The 11,790-nt window shown below is 42.5% G+C and overlaps 1 protein-coding gene across 1 annotated transcript in view; it reads left to right on the top strand.

Annotated features, from left to right (window-relative positions):
- The first annotated feature begins 2,299 nt into the window (after positions 1-2,299).
- The window catches only part of LOC309568582 (transmembrane protein 26-like), a 58,697-nt gene continuing 49,206 nt past the window's right edge, over positions 2,300-11,790 (top strand). The window contains exon 1 of the mRNA XM_082274288.1: positions 2,300-2,373. The gene's annotated coding sequence lies outside the window, so the exon portion shown is untranslated. The remainder of the gene's footprint in view (positions 2,374-11,790) is intronic.

Raw genomic sequence — 11,790 nt, 5'->3', positions numbered from 1 at the left:
GAATAATAATTAAATAAATAAATAGAAGTGCACAGTGAAAAGTGCTAAGTGCTGTAGTGATGAATCTTCCACTCTATCCCTGGTGTCAATCCTTGTGCTCCTCTGTGAAAAAAATAGAGAGATTTCACACTCACCAGATAATGTGGGCCCTATGTGCCTTACGACACTAGGACCACCAGAGCTTTGTGACCCCCAGGGTCTGGGTACGTTCCCTCCAAGTGGATGTTTTCTCCTGCGAGAGTGCTCCTCCTGCCGCCAACTTCCAGTCAGGGATGTTAGGGGAAAAAAAGGAGAATCTGGATAGTGTAGCACGGTATATTTAACTTCTTTTTTCCATTCCCATTTTTGTTTCAGCTAGGACTGTCTCACTTCATGCAGAGCCAGGCTGTTGTTTGTGGCATCCACATCCAGCAGGTGTGTAATATGTGCTTCTTTTTACTACAGATCGACTTGTTTCCTTGCATTCAACACAGATAATCAGCAGGTCCCGGCCACCAATCATTGGCCAGGATATGCTATCAGACTCCCGCTGTGTCAAATCACAGGGGAGCATGCGAGCGGAGGCCCACGCATGCAAAACCCCGGAAACAGGCAGCAACGTTCAGGTACATTGCTGTGCCTGTAGGAGCTGCCCTGTTGCAGTATATGTACTGGGGCAGGTCAGCAAGCAGTTATCTTTTCCTATGCTTTTATTTTATATTGAATACATTGAGACATTAAAATCGTGTTTACTTCCTTTTAATAAAAACTGCAAAAAATGAGGTAGTTCTATAACTTTTAGTTAGAATATACTCTCATTGGCTACTTTATTAGGTACACCTTGCTAGCACCGGGTTGGACCCCCTTTTGCCTTCACAACTGCCTTTATTCTTCGTGGCATAGATTCAACAAGGTGTTTGTAACGTTCCTCAGAGATTTTGGTCCATATTGACATGATAGCATCATGCAGTTGTTGCAGATTTGTTGGCTGCATATCCATGATGCCAATCTTCTGTTCCACCACATCCCAAAGGTGCTCTATTGGACTGAGATCTGGTGACTGTGAAGGCCATTGGAATTCAAGGAACTCATTGTCCTGTTCAAGGAACCAGTTTGAGATGATTTGAGCTTTGTGACATGATTCTGCTGTAAATAGCCATCAGAAGATGGGTACACTGTAGTCATAAAGGGATGGACATGGTCAGCAACAATACTCAGGTAGGCCATGTTTAAACAATGCTCAAATGGTACTAAGGGGCCCAAAGTGTGCCAAGAAATTATCCCCCACACCATTACACCACCACCATCACTAACCTGAACTGTTAATACCAATAAAACTGAAGGGGACTCCAGATGAGATGGGGAAGCCTAATGAAACCTTATGTGAGTGCCTGCCCTGGCTCACCTCCGTGTATAATATCAAATGAAGAAGTGGCTGCACATTACGGTTTGTTCCAAATACCTTTATTCAAGGTTCCCAAAGTGACATTGCAGGACACCAACAGTATGCATGGTAGACGCGTTTCACACACTACATATGTGCTTATTCATTACGAACCGTGATGTGCAGCCATTTCTTCTTTTGAACTGTTGATACGAGGCAGGATGGATCCATGCTTTCACACAACTGCCGCTCACTGAATATTTTCTCTTTTTTGATCATTCTTTGTAAACCCTAGAGATGGCTGTGTGCTAAAGTTTTTGAAATACTCAGACTAGCCCGTCTGGCACCAACAACCTGGCCACATTCAAAGTCACTTAAATCCCCTTTCTTTCCTATTCTGATGCTCAGTTTGAACTTCAGCAAGTCATCTTCACCGCGTCTAGATACCTAAATGCATTGCCATGTGATTAGCTGATTAGCAATTTGTGTTACTAGGCAATTGATCAGGTGTACCTAATAAAGTGGCCACTGAGTGTATATATACAGTATATATACAGTATATATTTATATCAAGAAAAGTATCCCCTTTCACATCTCCTATACAATGCCCCAGAAAAGCACTTTGACATTTGACAAAAAAAAAAACTTCAGGCATCTCTTGAACCGAACACTTTTCCTGTATAGTGTTTTCATCTGGGCGCAGTTCAAAAGGAATGTGGGCGTTTCGCATTTCTTTCCATTATAATTTTTTTTCAGTCTTTAATATGAATATCAGGGGATGGCTGGGGAAATGTAAACCACGAACAGGAAATGTTACTATAGCAGAGAGTACATTTTTACATTAAGGCAGTTAAATCGTGTCAGTGTTTCCAAGTGCGAGGGGAGTGTTCATCTCTGGAGGCTGGCAGAGATTACCAAAGTGCTAAACTAGTGTTCCGTGTTCACAACATGGATCCTGCCGAATACGATAATCTCTGCACTGCTAAATAACAAGGCAAGGCTGTCACTGAGTAAGTAATATTGTTACTTTTTATATAGGACATCACAACTGTTATTTAGCATGGATAGCCAGAGCTTAAAAGCATGTTTGTTCAATTAAATTTTTGCAGGCTTATAGCAACTGATCTGAAATCAATTTAGCATTGTTCCAGCTAATTTAAATTAATGAAATGTGAATATTTGATGGTTGCTATGGGTTATTTCACTATTTACATCATGCTTGTTCTGTACATTGCCTTAAAATACACTATATTGGTAAAAGTATTGGGACGCCTGCCTTTACATGCACATGAACTTTAATGGCATCCCAGTCTTAGTCTGTAGGGTTCAATATTGAGTTGGCCCACCCTTTGCAGTTATAACAGCTTCAACTCTTCTGGGAAGGCTGTCCACAAGGTTTAGGAGTGTGTCTATGGGAATGTTTGACCGTTCTTCCAGAAGCAGGCATTGATGTTGACTTTACCTCACCTCACCCACATATTCTGATATAGCCTTCGGGCCATATTTTGAGGTAGGCTGCAGCCCTATCCCTCGTCCACAAGCGCGGATTTTTTTTATTCTTTATTGATGTTGATTGAGAAGGCCTGGCTGGCAGTCTCTGCTCTAATCCATCCTAAAGATGTTCTATTGGGTTTACGTCAGGTCTCTGTGCAGGCCAGTCAAGTCCCCCCACCCCAAACTTGCTCATCCATGTCTTTGTGGACCTTGCTTTGTGCACTATCCAAATAATTTGGGGGAGGGGGGATTATGATGTGGGGTTGTTTCTCAGGGGTTAGGCTTGGCCCCTTACTTCCAGTTAAGGGAACTTTTTAGCATACCAGGACATTTTGGACAATTTCATGCTCCCAACTTTGGGGGAACAGTTTGGGGATGACCCCTTCTTGTTCCAACATGACTGCACACGAGTGCACTAAGCACAGTCACATGGCAAAGGGGTGATGCCACCACTCCCTCTAAGACATCAGGTATTTTTTGGGCAATTACTGTAAAGGTGGGCTTTAGTGTGTGTGTGGGGTAAGGGGGGATGGAGTTTGAGCTGTTGACACTCTTATTATTCCCTGAATAGGTAAAATTACATTAGGTTCATTTCACAAAGCTGACATGCCAAGAGAACTATCCTTAAAAAAAAAAAAAAAACTTTTGAGGCCGATGAAATATGAAAATTTTATTTACATTGCTGAACATAGAGTTCCTTAGGCTGATGTTAAAAGGTTAGTTTACCTTTACCAAAAAAACTGCCAATGTAGATAAGGGTTGTATGTAAAGAAAAACAAGCTGTGCAGCTGGGACTGATTTTGAATAATAGGAGTAGGCCATTTACATAGCTCCCGAAGCTGGACAAAAAAACTCCATGAGATGGCATGATTCCATCCTATCTTGTTGCTAGAACGTTGCTAAAACACTCTCAGCCAATTCAAATCCCATTGCCTGTGCTCTTTCTTTGCTGTCACAGAAACTCTGAACTCAGTGATGTTGTGATGGAGGAGATAGTGGACGACACATATTCAGGGGTTAGAAATCTAGCTCCTGTAATGCTAAGGGTGAGCAGTAACGGCTGGGAGTGTCTTACCAATGTCTGGGAGTTTGCCGGCCTAACTTTGGGAAGTACTCTACGTAAATGGCCTTCATCTCTACAGCAAGTGCTTTATTCAACCTTAGTTGAATCTTCTCAGTTTGTTTTTATCTACACACACCCCTTACCCCACCTACATAGGTAGTTATTTCATAAAGGTGAACTAACCATTTAAAGCAGAATTAATGTCACAATACTTACTTCCTCTCCAATGTTCCATCTTTTATGAGGGGTCCCTTGACAGCATCTTCTTCCTTGCTTCTTCTAGAAGCGGGTCTTCAGCCATCGTGATTGACCAGCACTGGATGAAGTATTGCACATGTGCAGAAATCAGTCATCCCACAATAAACGGTTGAGGTAATCTAAGGGGCGAAGTCTCCAGGTAGATGTCATTGACCATATACAAACATCAACCAATGACATCGCTGTAGTAATTCTGCTATTTTACATGAGGTTTGCCTCCTGCCCAAAAGGTAGATGTCAGGTGTACATCCAAACAACCAAGCAGTCTAGGTTAGATTTGAAGTGTAAGCTCTTCTCTACTTGTAAGCTTTGTCATTCTGTCTTTAGCGCTGCTTTAAAACTTTGTGAATGGAGCCTTAGGGCTCTTTCACACTTGTAGTCCGTCAAACGGACTCCGCTTTTCTCAGCGGGGGATCGATCTGCCGATCCCCCGCTGAGCAGGAGGTTGACAGCTGTGTCTCCGCGCTGTATCATTTGTCAAAATGTGGCTGTGGTGACAGAATTCATAAACATCATTTAAAGAAAAAGTATATTGAACAATATTAACATTTCAGTGCACCTTTGGTGTAATTACATTTATATTGTAGTCCACCCCTGTTCTGTCTCAAGCTTATATTCACCTGTTCCCAATCCATTGAGATATCACTTACTATTTCGATCAATCAACTAGGGTACATTCAGCCTGCCCATACATGATTCAAACTGTCTATGGCCATCTTAAAGCTGAGGTCCACCCAAAGTGGGAAGTTCCGCTTTAAGGCCTCCTCCCCTGCCACTGTTTGTGAAATGGCACTGGGGGGGGGGGCAGGTACCTGATTTCGACAGGTACCTGCTGCTACTTCCGCTTTGACCGCCTAGTTTATCGGAAGCACGACAGGTCCCAGAAGACTGCAGGACCATACATAATGTGCAGCGTGGCTTGCGCATATTTATTGGGCGCCATGGTGCCCATAGTTAATATGCCGGTGCCAGAGACAGGCGACAGGGGTGAACTCATCCCTGGATCTTTGGACAGGTGGGTGGCTGTTTATTACAAGTCAGAAGCTAAAGTTTTTGTAGCTGCTAATTTTTAATTTGTTCACAGGAGACCGGAACTCCTCTATAATGCTTGTATCTAAACTGCCACTCCTCTGAAAAGCTATCGGTGTTTGGACAGATTCTTAGAGGTATTTGACAGGCTGTGAGAAAGCAAAAGGATGACCCTCACCACCTGTTTGAATCCCGTAATTGCCACACCGACATGCAGGGTCAGGACTCTGTGATGGTCAGTCAAGTTCCTCCAGCCCAAACTCGCTCATCCATGTCTTTATAGACTTTGTTTATGCACTGATGCGCAGTCATGTTTAAACAGGAAGGGGCCATCCCACAAAGTTGAGAGCATGAAATTGTCCAAAATGTCTTGGTATGCTGACGCCTCAACAGTTCCCTTCCCTGGAACTGAGGGGCCAAGCCCAACTCCTAAAAAACAACCCTACACCATAATCCCCCTCCACCAAATGATTTGGACCAGTGCACAGAGCAATGTTCATAAAGACATGAGTGAGCGAGTTTGGGGGTGGAGGAACTTCACTGGCCTGCACAGAGTCCAGACCTCAACCCAATAGAACACCCCCTTCGGATGAGTTAGAGCGGAGACTGCGAGCCAGGCCTTCACGTCCACATCAGTGCCTGACCTCACTAATGTGCTCCAGGAAGAATGATCGAACATTCCTATAGACACACTCCTAAACCTTGTGGACAGCATTCCCAGAAGAGTTGAAGCTGTTATAGCAGCAAACCTGAACCCTACAGACTAAGACTGAGATGCCATTAATGTTCATGTGCGTGTAAATGCAAGCATGCCAATACTTTTGGTAATATAGTGTATGTATATATGTACACATTACATATATGTATATGTAATATGTGACATTACTTTTTACTTGCTTGCTTTTCCATTTTATTGGTGAGTGCATTTCATTTAAAGATTTGTTTACACTATTCCCTGTATACCAGGTAATATGATCTACAATTCCTTATTAAAAGTAAAGTCCCTAAAAATGAAAATGCTTTTGTGGTTTTCATCATTATAATGAACAAAGAAAAAATAATGCTCTCAGCTTGCTGGCTAGTTTGTCTTTTCAGAGCTGCAGTCTGTCGCCATACAGATCCAGGCTCGCAGGCTTTGGTCTGGTTACTTGCCACATCTCTGTTCAGTGGCGGCCGGTGTGCTGGGGGCGCAGGAGCGCCGCCCCCCCGTGCATGCATCCAGCCCCCTAATCTGCATGCAGGGGCGCCGGACGCATGGAGTTCAATGGGGCTTTTTTTTTTTTCATCACCTGATTAGAGCCAGAGGCTCTAATAGGGCGATACAAAGGGTGGACCCGGGGCGCAGAGCCCCGACTCCACCCATTGTGTGACAATAGAGAATGAAAATTCGCTATTGTCACACGGATCCTCCTCCCGGCCAATCAGGGAGCGGGTCTAATACCTGATTCCTGATTGGCCGCAAGGCCAACCCCATGCCATTGGCCGAGGAGGAGGCGGGAGCGGGAGGACCCGAGGAGACGCGCCGGGGACTGAGGAGAAGCCGCGCCGCCGCCGCTGCTGCTGATGATGATCCAGGTAAGTGCACTGGATTGAAGGGGGCACGCAGGCTTGTTGTCATCAGTATCTTAGACATAGGACTGCAGGCTTGGTGGCTTCATCCCACCCAATACTCTACACAGTCTCCAGGCTCCACGCTCCAGGCCCCTGAACAGGATTTGTCAACCCTGTAAAACACTGAACATCCAGTTTCTTCTGAATCTAACTTATATCCTGGAGCCCCTCAACCTACATGGGTGAGAATCCGAGGTGATACCAAATTATTTTTACACTGTGAAAGTACATATAGGGTGCATGATGGTGGGCATTGGTGCTTAGCTTGAGGTGAGGGAGCAACACTGATGCTCAGGGAGGGTGGGGGTGGTCAATGATGCTAGGCATGGGGGTTGGGATAACAGTTTTGCTGAGATGGTGGTTTAGGGAACAATAGCACCCTGACAGTGATGGAGGGAGAAAAATGTTTTCCAGTGGAGAAGGGGGAAGCAACATTAGCCCACAGGAGGAGGTAAGGGAGAACTATAGAAAGTGTGTCCAGTGGTGGTAGGGAGGAATAATAGTACCCAGAGAGGGATGGGCCGGAACAACAGTGCCCAAGAGAGGGAGAGAGGAACAGTAGTGCCCAGTGGGGGGATAAGGGAGAACAATAATGTGCTCCGTGGATGGGTGGGTAGAACAATAGTGCCTAGTGGGAGGTGGGGTGGAACAATAATGCTCAGTGGAGGGAAAGGGAACAATAGTATCCTGTGGGAAGAAACAACAGTGCCCTGTTAAGGGTGGGGAGGAACACTAATAGTGGTAAATATTTGTGACAGTAGAGAACATTTACCTTGCACGGAAATTTGTGTCTTATGCTGTTATTCTCTTTCCTTCTACTGCCAACAATATACAAATTGCATTGGGCATTGGGCCACCACACAGAGTCTGCATAGAGCTGAAGCTAGGGTGAACCAAGGACACCGCTGGGATCTGTGGAACATTGGCATTGTGTTAAAATCCTGGGACAGTCCTGTGGAATCAGGGGCAGTTGGGTTATACAATATATGAATTTATTGCATTATGTATTTGTATTAACCTAAAAACATTCTCCTAATACACTGCAAAGACTATAGTTTGCCTTTAAATTTTATACTGTATATACCCCAAAACAAATATGTAAAATATTGCAGCTTACCAATTCTTAGATGTGGTAGTTTTTTCCAGGCATTTTTGCTATATTTTTATATATTGATCAGGCATGTAAAGTACCTTCTGTCCTAGGGTGACAATGCTCACTTATTTTACTGTATCTTTGGACGAGATCCTAATTTTTACTACAGAACCCCACTCCTCCTCTCATCTCCATAACATGGGAGATAAAATATATATTTTAATTTTGAAAGGCTGTTGTTGTTTCTAGTCTGAACATGAATATAATATTTTCATGCTGCTAAGCCAACAAAAACAGACACATTTGGCAGACATATTGAAAAAAAGTACTACATCTTGAATTCCATGGTAGGGTTTGGCAAGCTTAGTCTGTATTGTTCACAAATTAAAATTCTTTCCCTAAAATATAATTGTTTTTAAAGAGTTAATCATGTAAAATGAAAAGGTTGTACTCTGCAAACCTTGTATGTTTACATAGTATGTAAGTATATTTGTTTGTCCAAACCAAAATTGAACCAGGATCAGATTTACATATACCCACCTATATATGAGCCTTGATCAGTAAACTTGACCAATAAAAAACTGACAGCATTACCCAACACATTTTTAAAATAAATAAGAATATTGTATATTTTTTGTTTTGTTGCAGTCACAAAATTATTTTAAATATTAGCTGAGATACCGCTACAGGTGCCATGGCTGGTGGTGGCTATGTCATAGCAACTAGTAAACAACAGGGAACACGAAAGCAGCAAAGAGAGAAGTACCAAACACTCAGCAACAAGTCCCTCATTCATAAGTGGCACCTAACTCTGCATGGCATTGAGTCACTTACGGTTTTGAAATACGCAATGCCAGAAGCGGGGGATGCTCTTTGACTTCTGGGATTGATGACCCTGATATCCCAGGGGTCAATGGGACACCAATGGATGGTGTAAATTGCCGTGGTGACAGGGCTGGAAGTGGCCAGAGTTTCTAAAAAAAAGTTACTTATAAATAAAAATAAAAAAAACTTCCAAACATTAAAGTAAAAGGTATTAGCTGCTAATAGGAGCATGCTTGTTAGGTAGGATGGAGCTCTGTTTTAATGCTTTAAACAGGAGAGGGGTTAAGGCATGGGATACTCCAAAACACTGCACAGTAAACAGAACAACACTTTTCTCTAAGCTCACACTCCAGGATTCGGCTGAGGACAGAGGAATGGCCAGTACTTTCTTAGTCCAAGCTACCTCTGGCACTTATGTATATCCCAAACACATACAGTCATCAGGAATAAACTCAAGGTCATAACTCACAAGTCCCCAGGACAGCTGCACACCTTACACCTCCAGTGAAGGAGACAATCATTCTCCAGGCTCAATCACTATGGTGAAGTCCCACAATCAGTTCCTCTGGCAGGTCACTCCAGGCCAAAGCCCTGACACCACTGTGGCCTTAAAAACAGCTACTCAGTCCACAAGCTACCTCAAAGAGGCAGCAGCCCCACCTAAGGCTTGGAACCCTTCTGGGGATTAACCACTTAAGCCCCGGAAGATTTTGCCCCCTTCCTGACCAGGGCCTATTTTGCGATTTGGCACTGCGTGACTTTAACGGACAATTGCGTGGTCGTGCGACGCTGTACCTTAACAAATTTTACGTCCTTTTTTTCCCACTAACAGTGCTTTCTTTTGGTGGTATTTGATCACCTGTGCAATATTTTGATCATGCGCTATAAACAAAAAAAGAGCGTAAATTTTGCAAAAATAACAATATTTTTCACATTTTTTTATATGAAATTCCCCCCAAAAAATGTAAAAATCAAAATTTTTTAACATTTTCTGCCAATTTGTTTTATGCTACATATGTTTTGTAAAAAAAATCGCAAAAAGTGTATTTTGATTGGTTTGCGCAAAAGTTATCGCGTTTACTAACAAAGGGAAAGATTTTTGTTGTTTTTTTTAACACGTAATGGCGGTGATCTGCGATTTTTTTGCGGTACTGCGACATTGCGGCGGACAGATCGGACCTTTGACTGACATTTTTGACACTTTTGGGGTTACCAGTGACATTACTACAGTAATCAGTGCTCCTGAGACCCTCACAGGCTAGTGACGTAGTACTACGTCGCTTTGCCTGTGAGAGGCTGACCGCCGCTGTAAATAGTCGTGTGGCGGTCGGCAAGCGGTTAAGAAAAATCTCTCCAAGGCTTCAGAATATTTATCCCCTCCCAGCCACCTTCTGGACCCTCCTCTCCAGGGATTGGCCAAGTCATGGTAAATATTCAGGCTGGTCATTTAAATCTCCCTCCCTGTTCTGGAAACTTGTTCTAGAGGCAGGGGGAGGCAATTAAACACCCAGCCTGTGAAACCCTGAAAAGACCAGAACAAACAATCACTGCTCCCTTGAGTACAGACGGAAACAAAAACATCCTACTTTTGGAGTGTGCCTTACTTATTTACCATTGGTACAGTGCTTCTAAGTAAGCTTCTCCATGGTAGTTTTTTTTTTGCTTCCTTTGTAATTAGAGGGTGGTATAGTGATAATCTGTCTAGCAGTTCCAAAGATTCTTGATGCTTTCATAAACGTACCTTTAGACTTGAGCTGATTTCCACCATCTGACTAACTTTGGGGAGGATCATATGAAAATCATACAAAGACCTCTTGCCTATGGAAACTGGCAGCTTGTTAAAAATACCCCTATCTGATCTCACAGGGTATAGTAATTGGCTGTGTTGGATATTTTTGGCCCATTTCCACTGTTTTCCCCCACAATAAGGCAGCTTATTTAGGCAATCTTAGATAAAAAGTGTTCCTATATCTCTCCAACAGAGAGATTATGTGAAGAGGGGGATTTTTTTTAGTGCCTATTACCTAACAAAATAGCAGAGAATAAAGAATATTAATAAAAAAGCAGATTTGTATTTATACAAGCAAAGTTTCTTTAAAAACAACGTGGCAACGAAGGATAATTGGATCAGCGCATTTCACCCAATATGAGCTTCCTTATGATCCACTTCACTTTTCAATCTTTACGATGTTCCAACTAGTGGATAATACATACAATATATTATTCTACTAATAAAGACGATTGTTCTAACAAACATATGACACATATTTAAATACATCAAGAGAAAAGGTAATATACAGTTAGGTCCATATATATTTGGACACAGGCACAATTTTCATACTTTTGGCTCTGTATGCCACCAGAATAAAATTAAAACAAAACAATCCAAATACGTTTGAAGTGCAGACTTTCAACTTTAATTCAAGGGGTTGAAGATAAATATCAAGCACAAATTTTAGGAACTGCAACCATTTTTATACACAGTTCCCCAATTTTCAGGGGCTCAAATGTAATTGGACAAATTAATATAATCAGAAATAAAATGTTAATTTTAAATATTTTGTTGAGAATCCTTTACTGGAAATTACTTCCTGAAGTCTGGAACCTTTGGACATTAACAAAGGCTGGGTTTTCTCCTTTCTGATGCTTTGCCAGGCTCTAACTGCAGCTGTCTTCAGTTGTTCTTTGTTTGTGGGTCTTTTTGCCTTTAGTTTTGCCTTCAGCGAGTGAAATGCATGCTCACTGACTTTTCACTCTCGTGAAGTTTTCTCTTGATTGTGGACTGTGACAATGATACCACCACCTCCTGGAAAGTGTCCTTTACTTGTCTGGATGTTGTTATAGAGAGGATGCTGCCATCATCCACAACTGTTGTCTTCCATGGACATCCAGGCTTTTTTATGTTGCTGAACTCACCAGTGTGTTCTTCTTTCCCAAGGAATGTACAAAACCGCTGATTTGGCCACTCCTAATGTTGCTGCTATCTCTAATGGATTTGTTTCATTTTGAAGCCTTACAAAGGCCTGTTTCACTTGCATGGACAGCTCCTTTGAA

This window comes from Pelophylax lessonae (genome assembly GCF_965119305.1).
Source record: "Pelophylax lessonae genome assembly, chromosome: 12".
In the NCBI taxonomy this organism is placed as follows: domain Eukaryota; kingdom Metazoa; phylum Chordata; class Amphibia; order Anura; family Ranidae; genus Pelophylax; species Pelophylax lessonae.
Note: the sequence above shows the minus strand (reverse complement) of the source record. Positions and strands in the feature narration are given on the sequence as shown.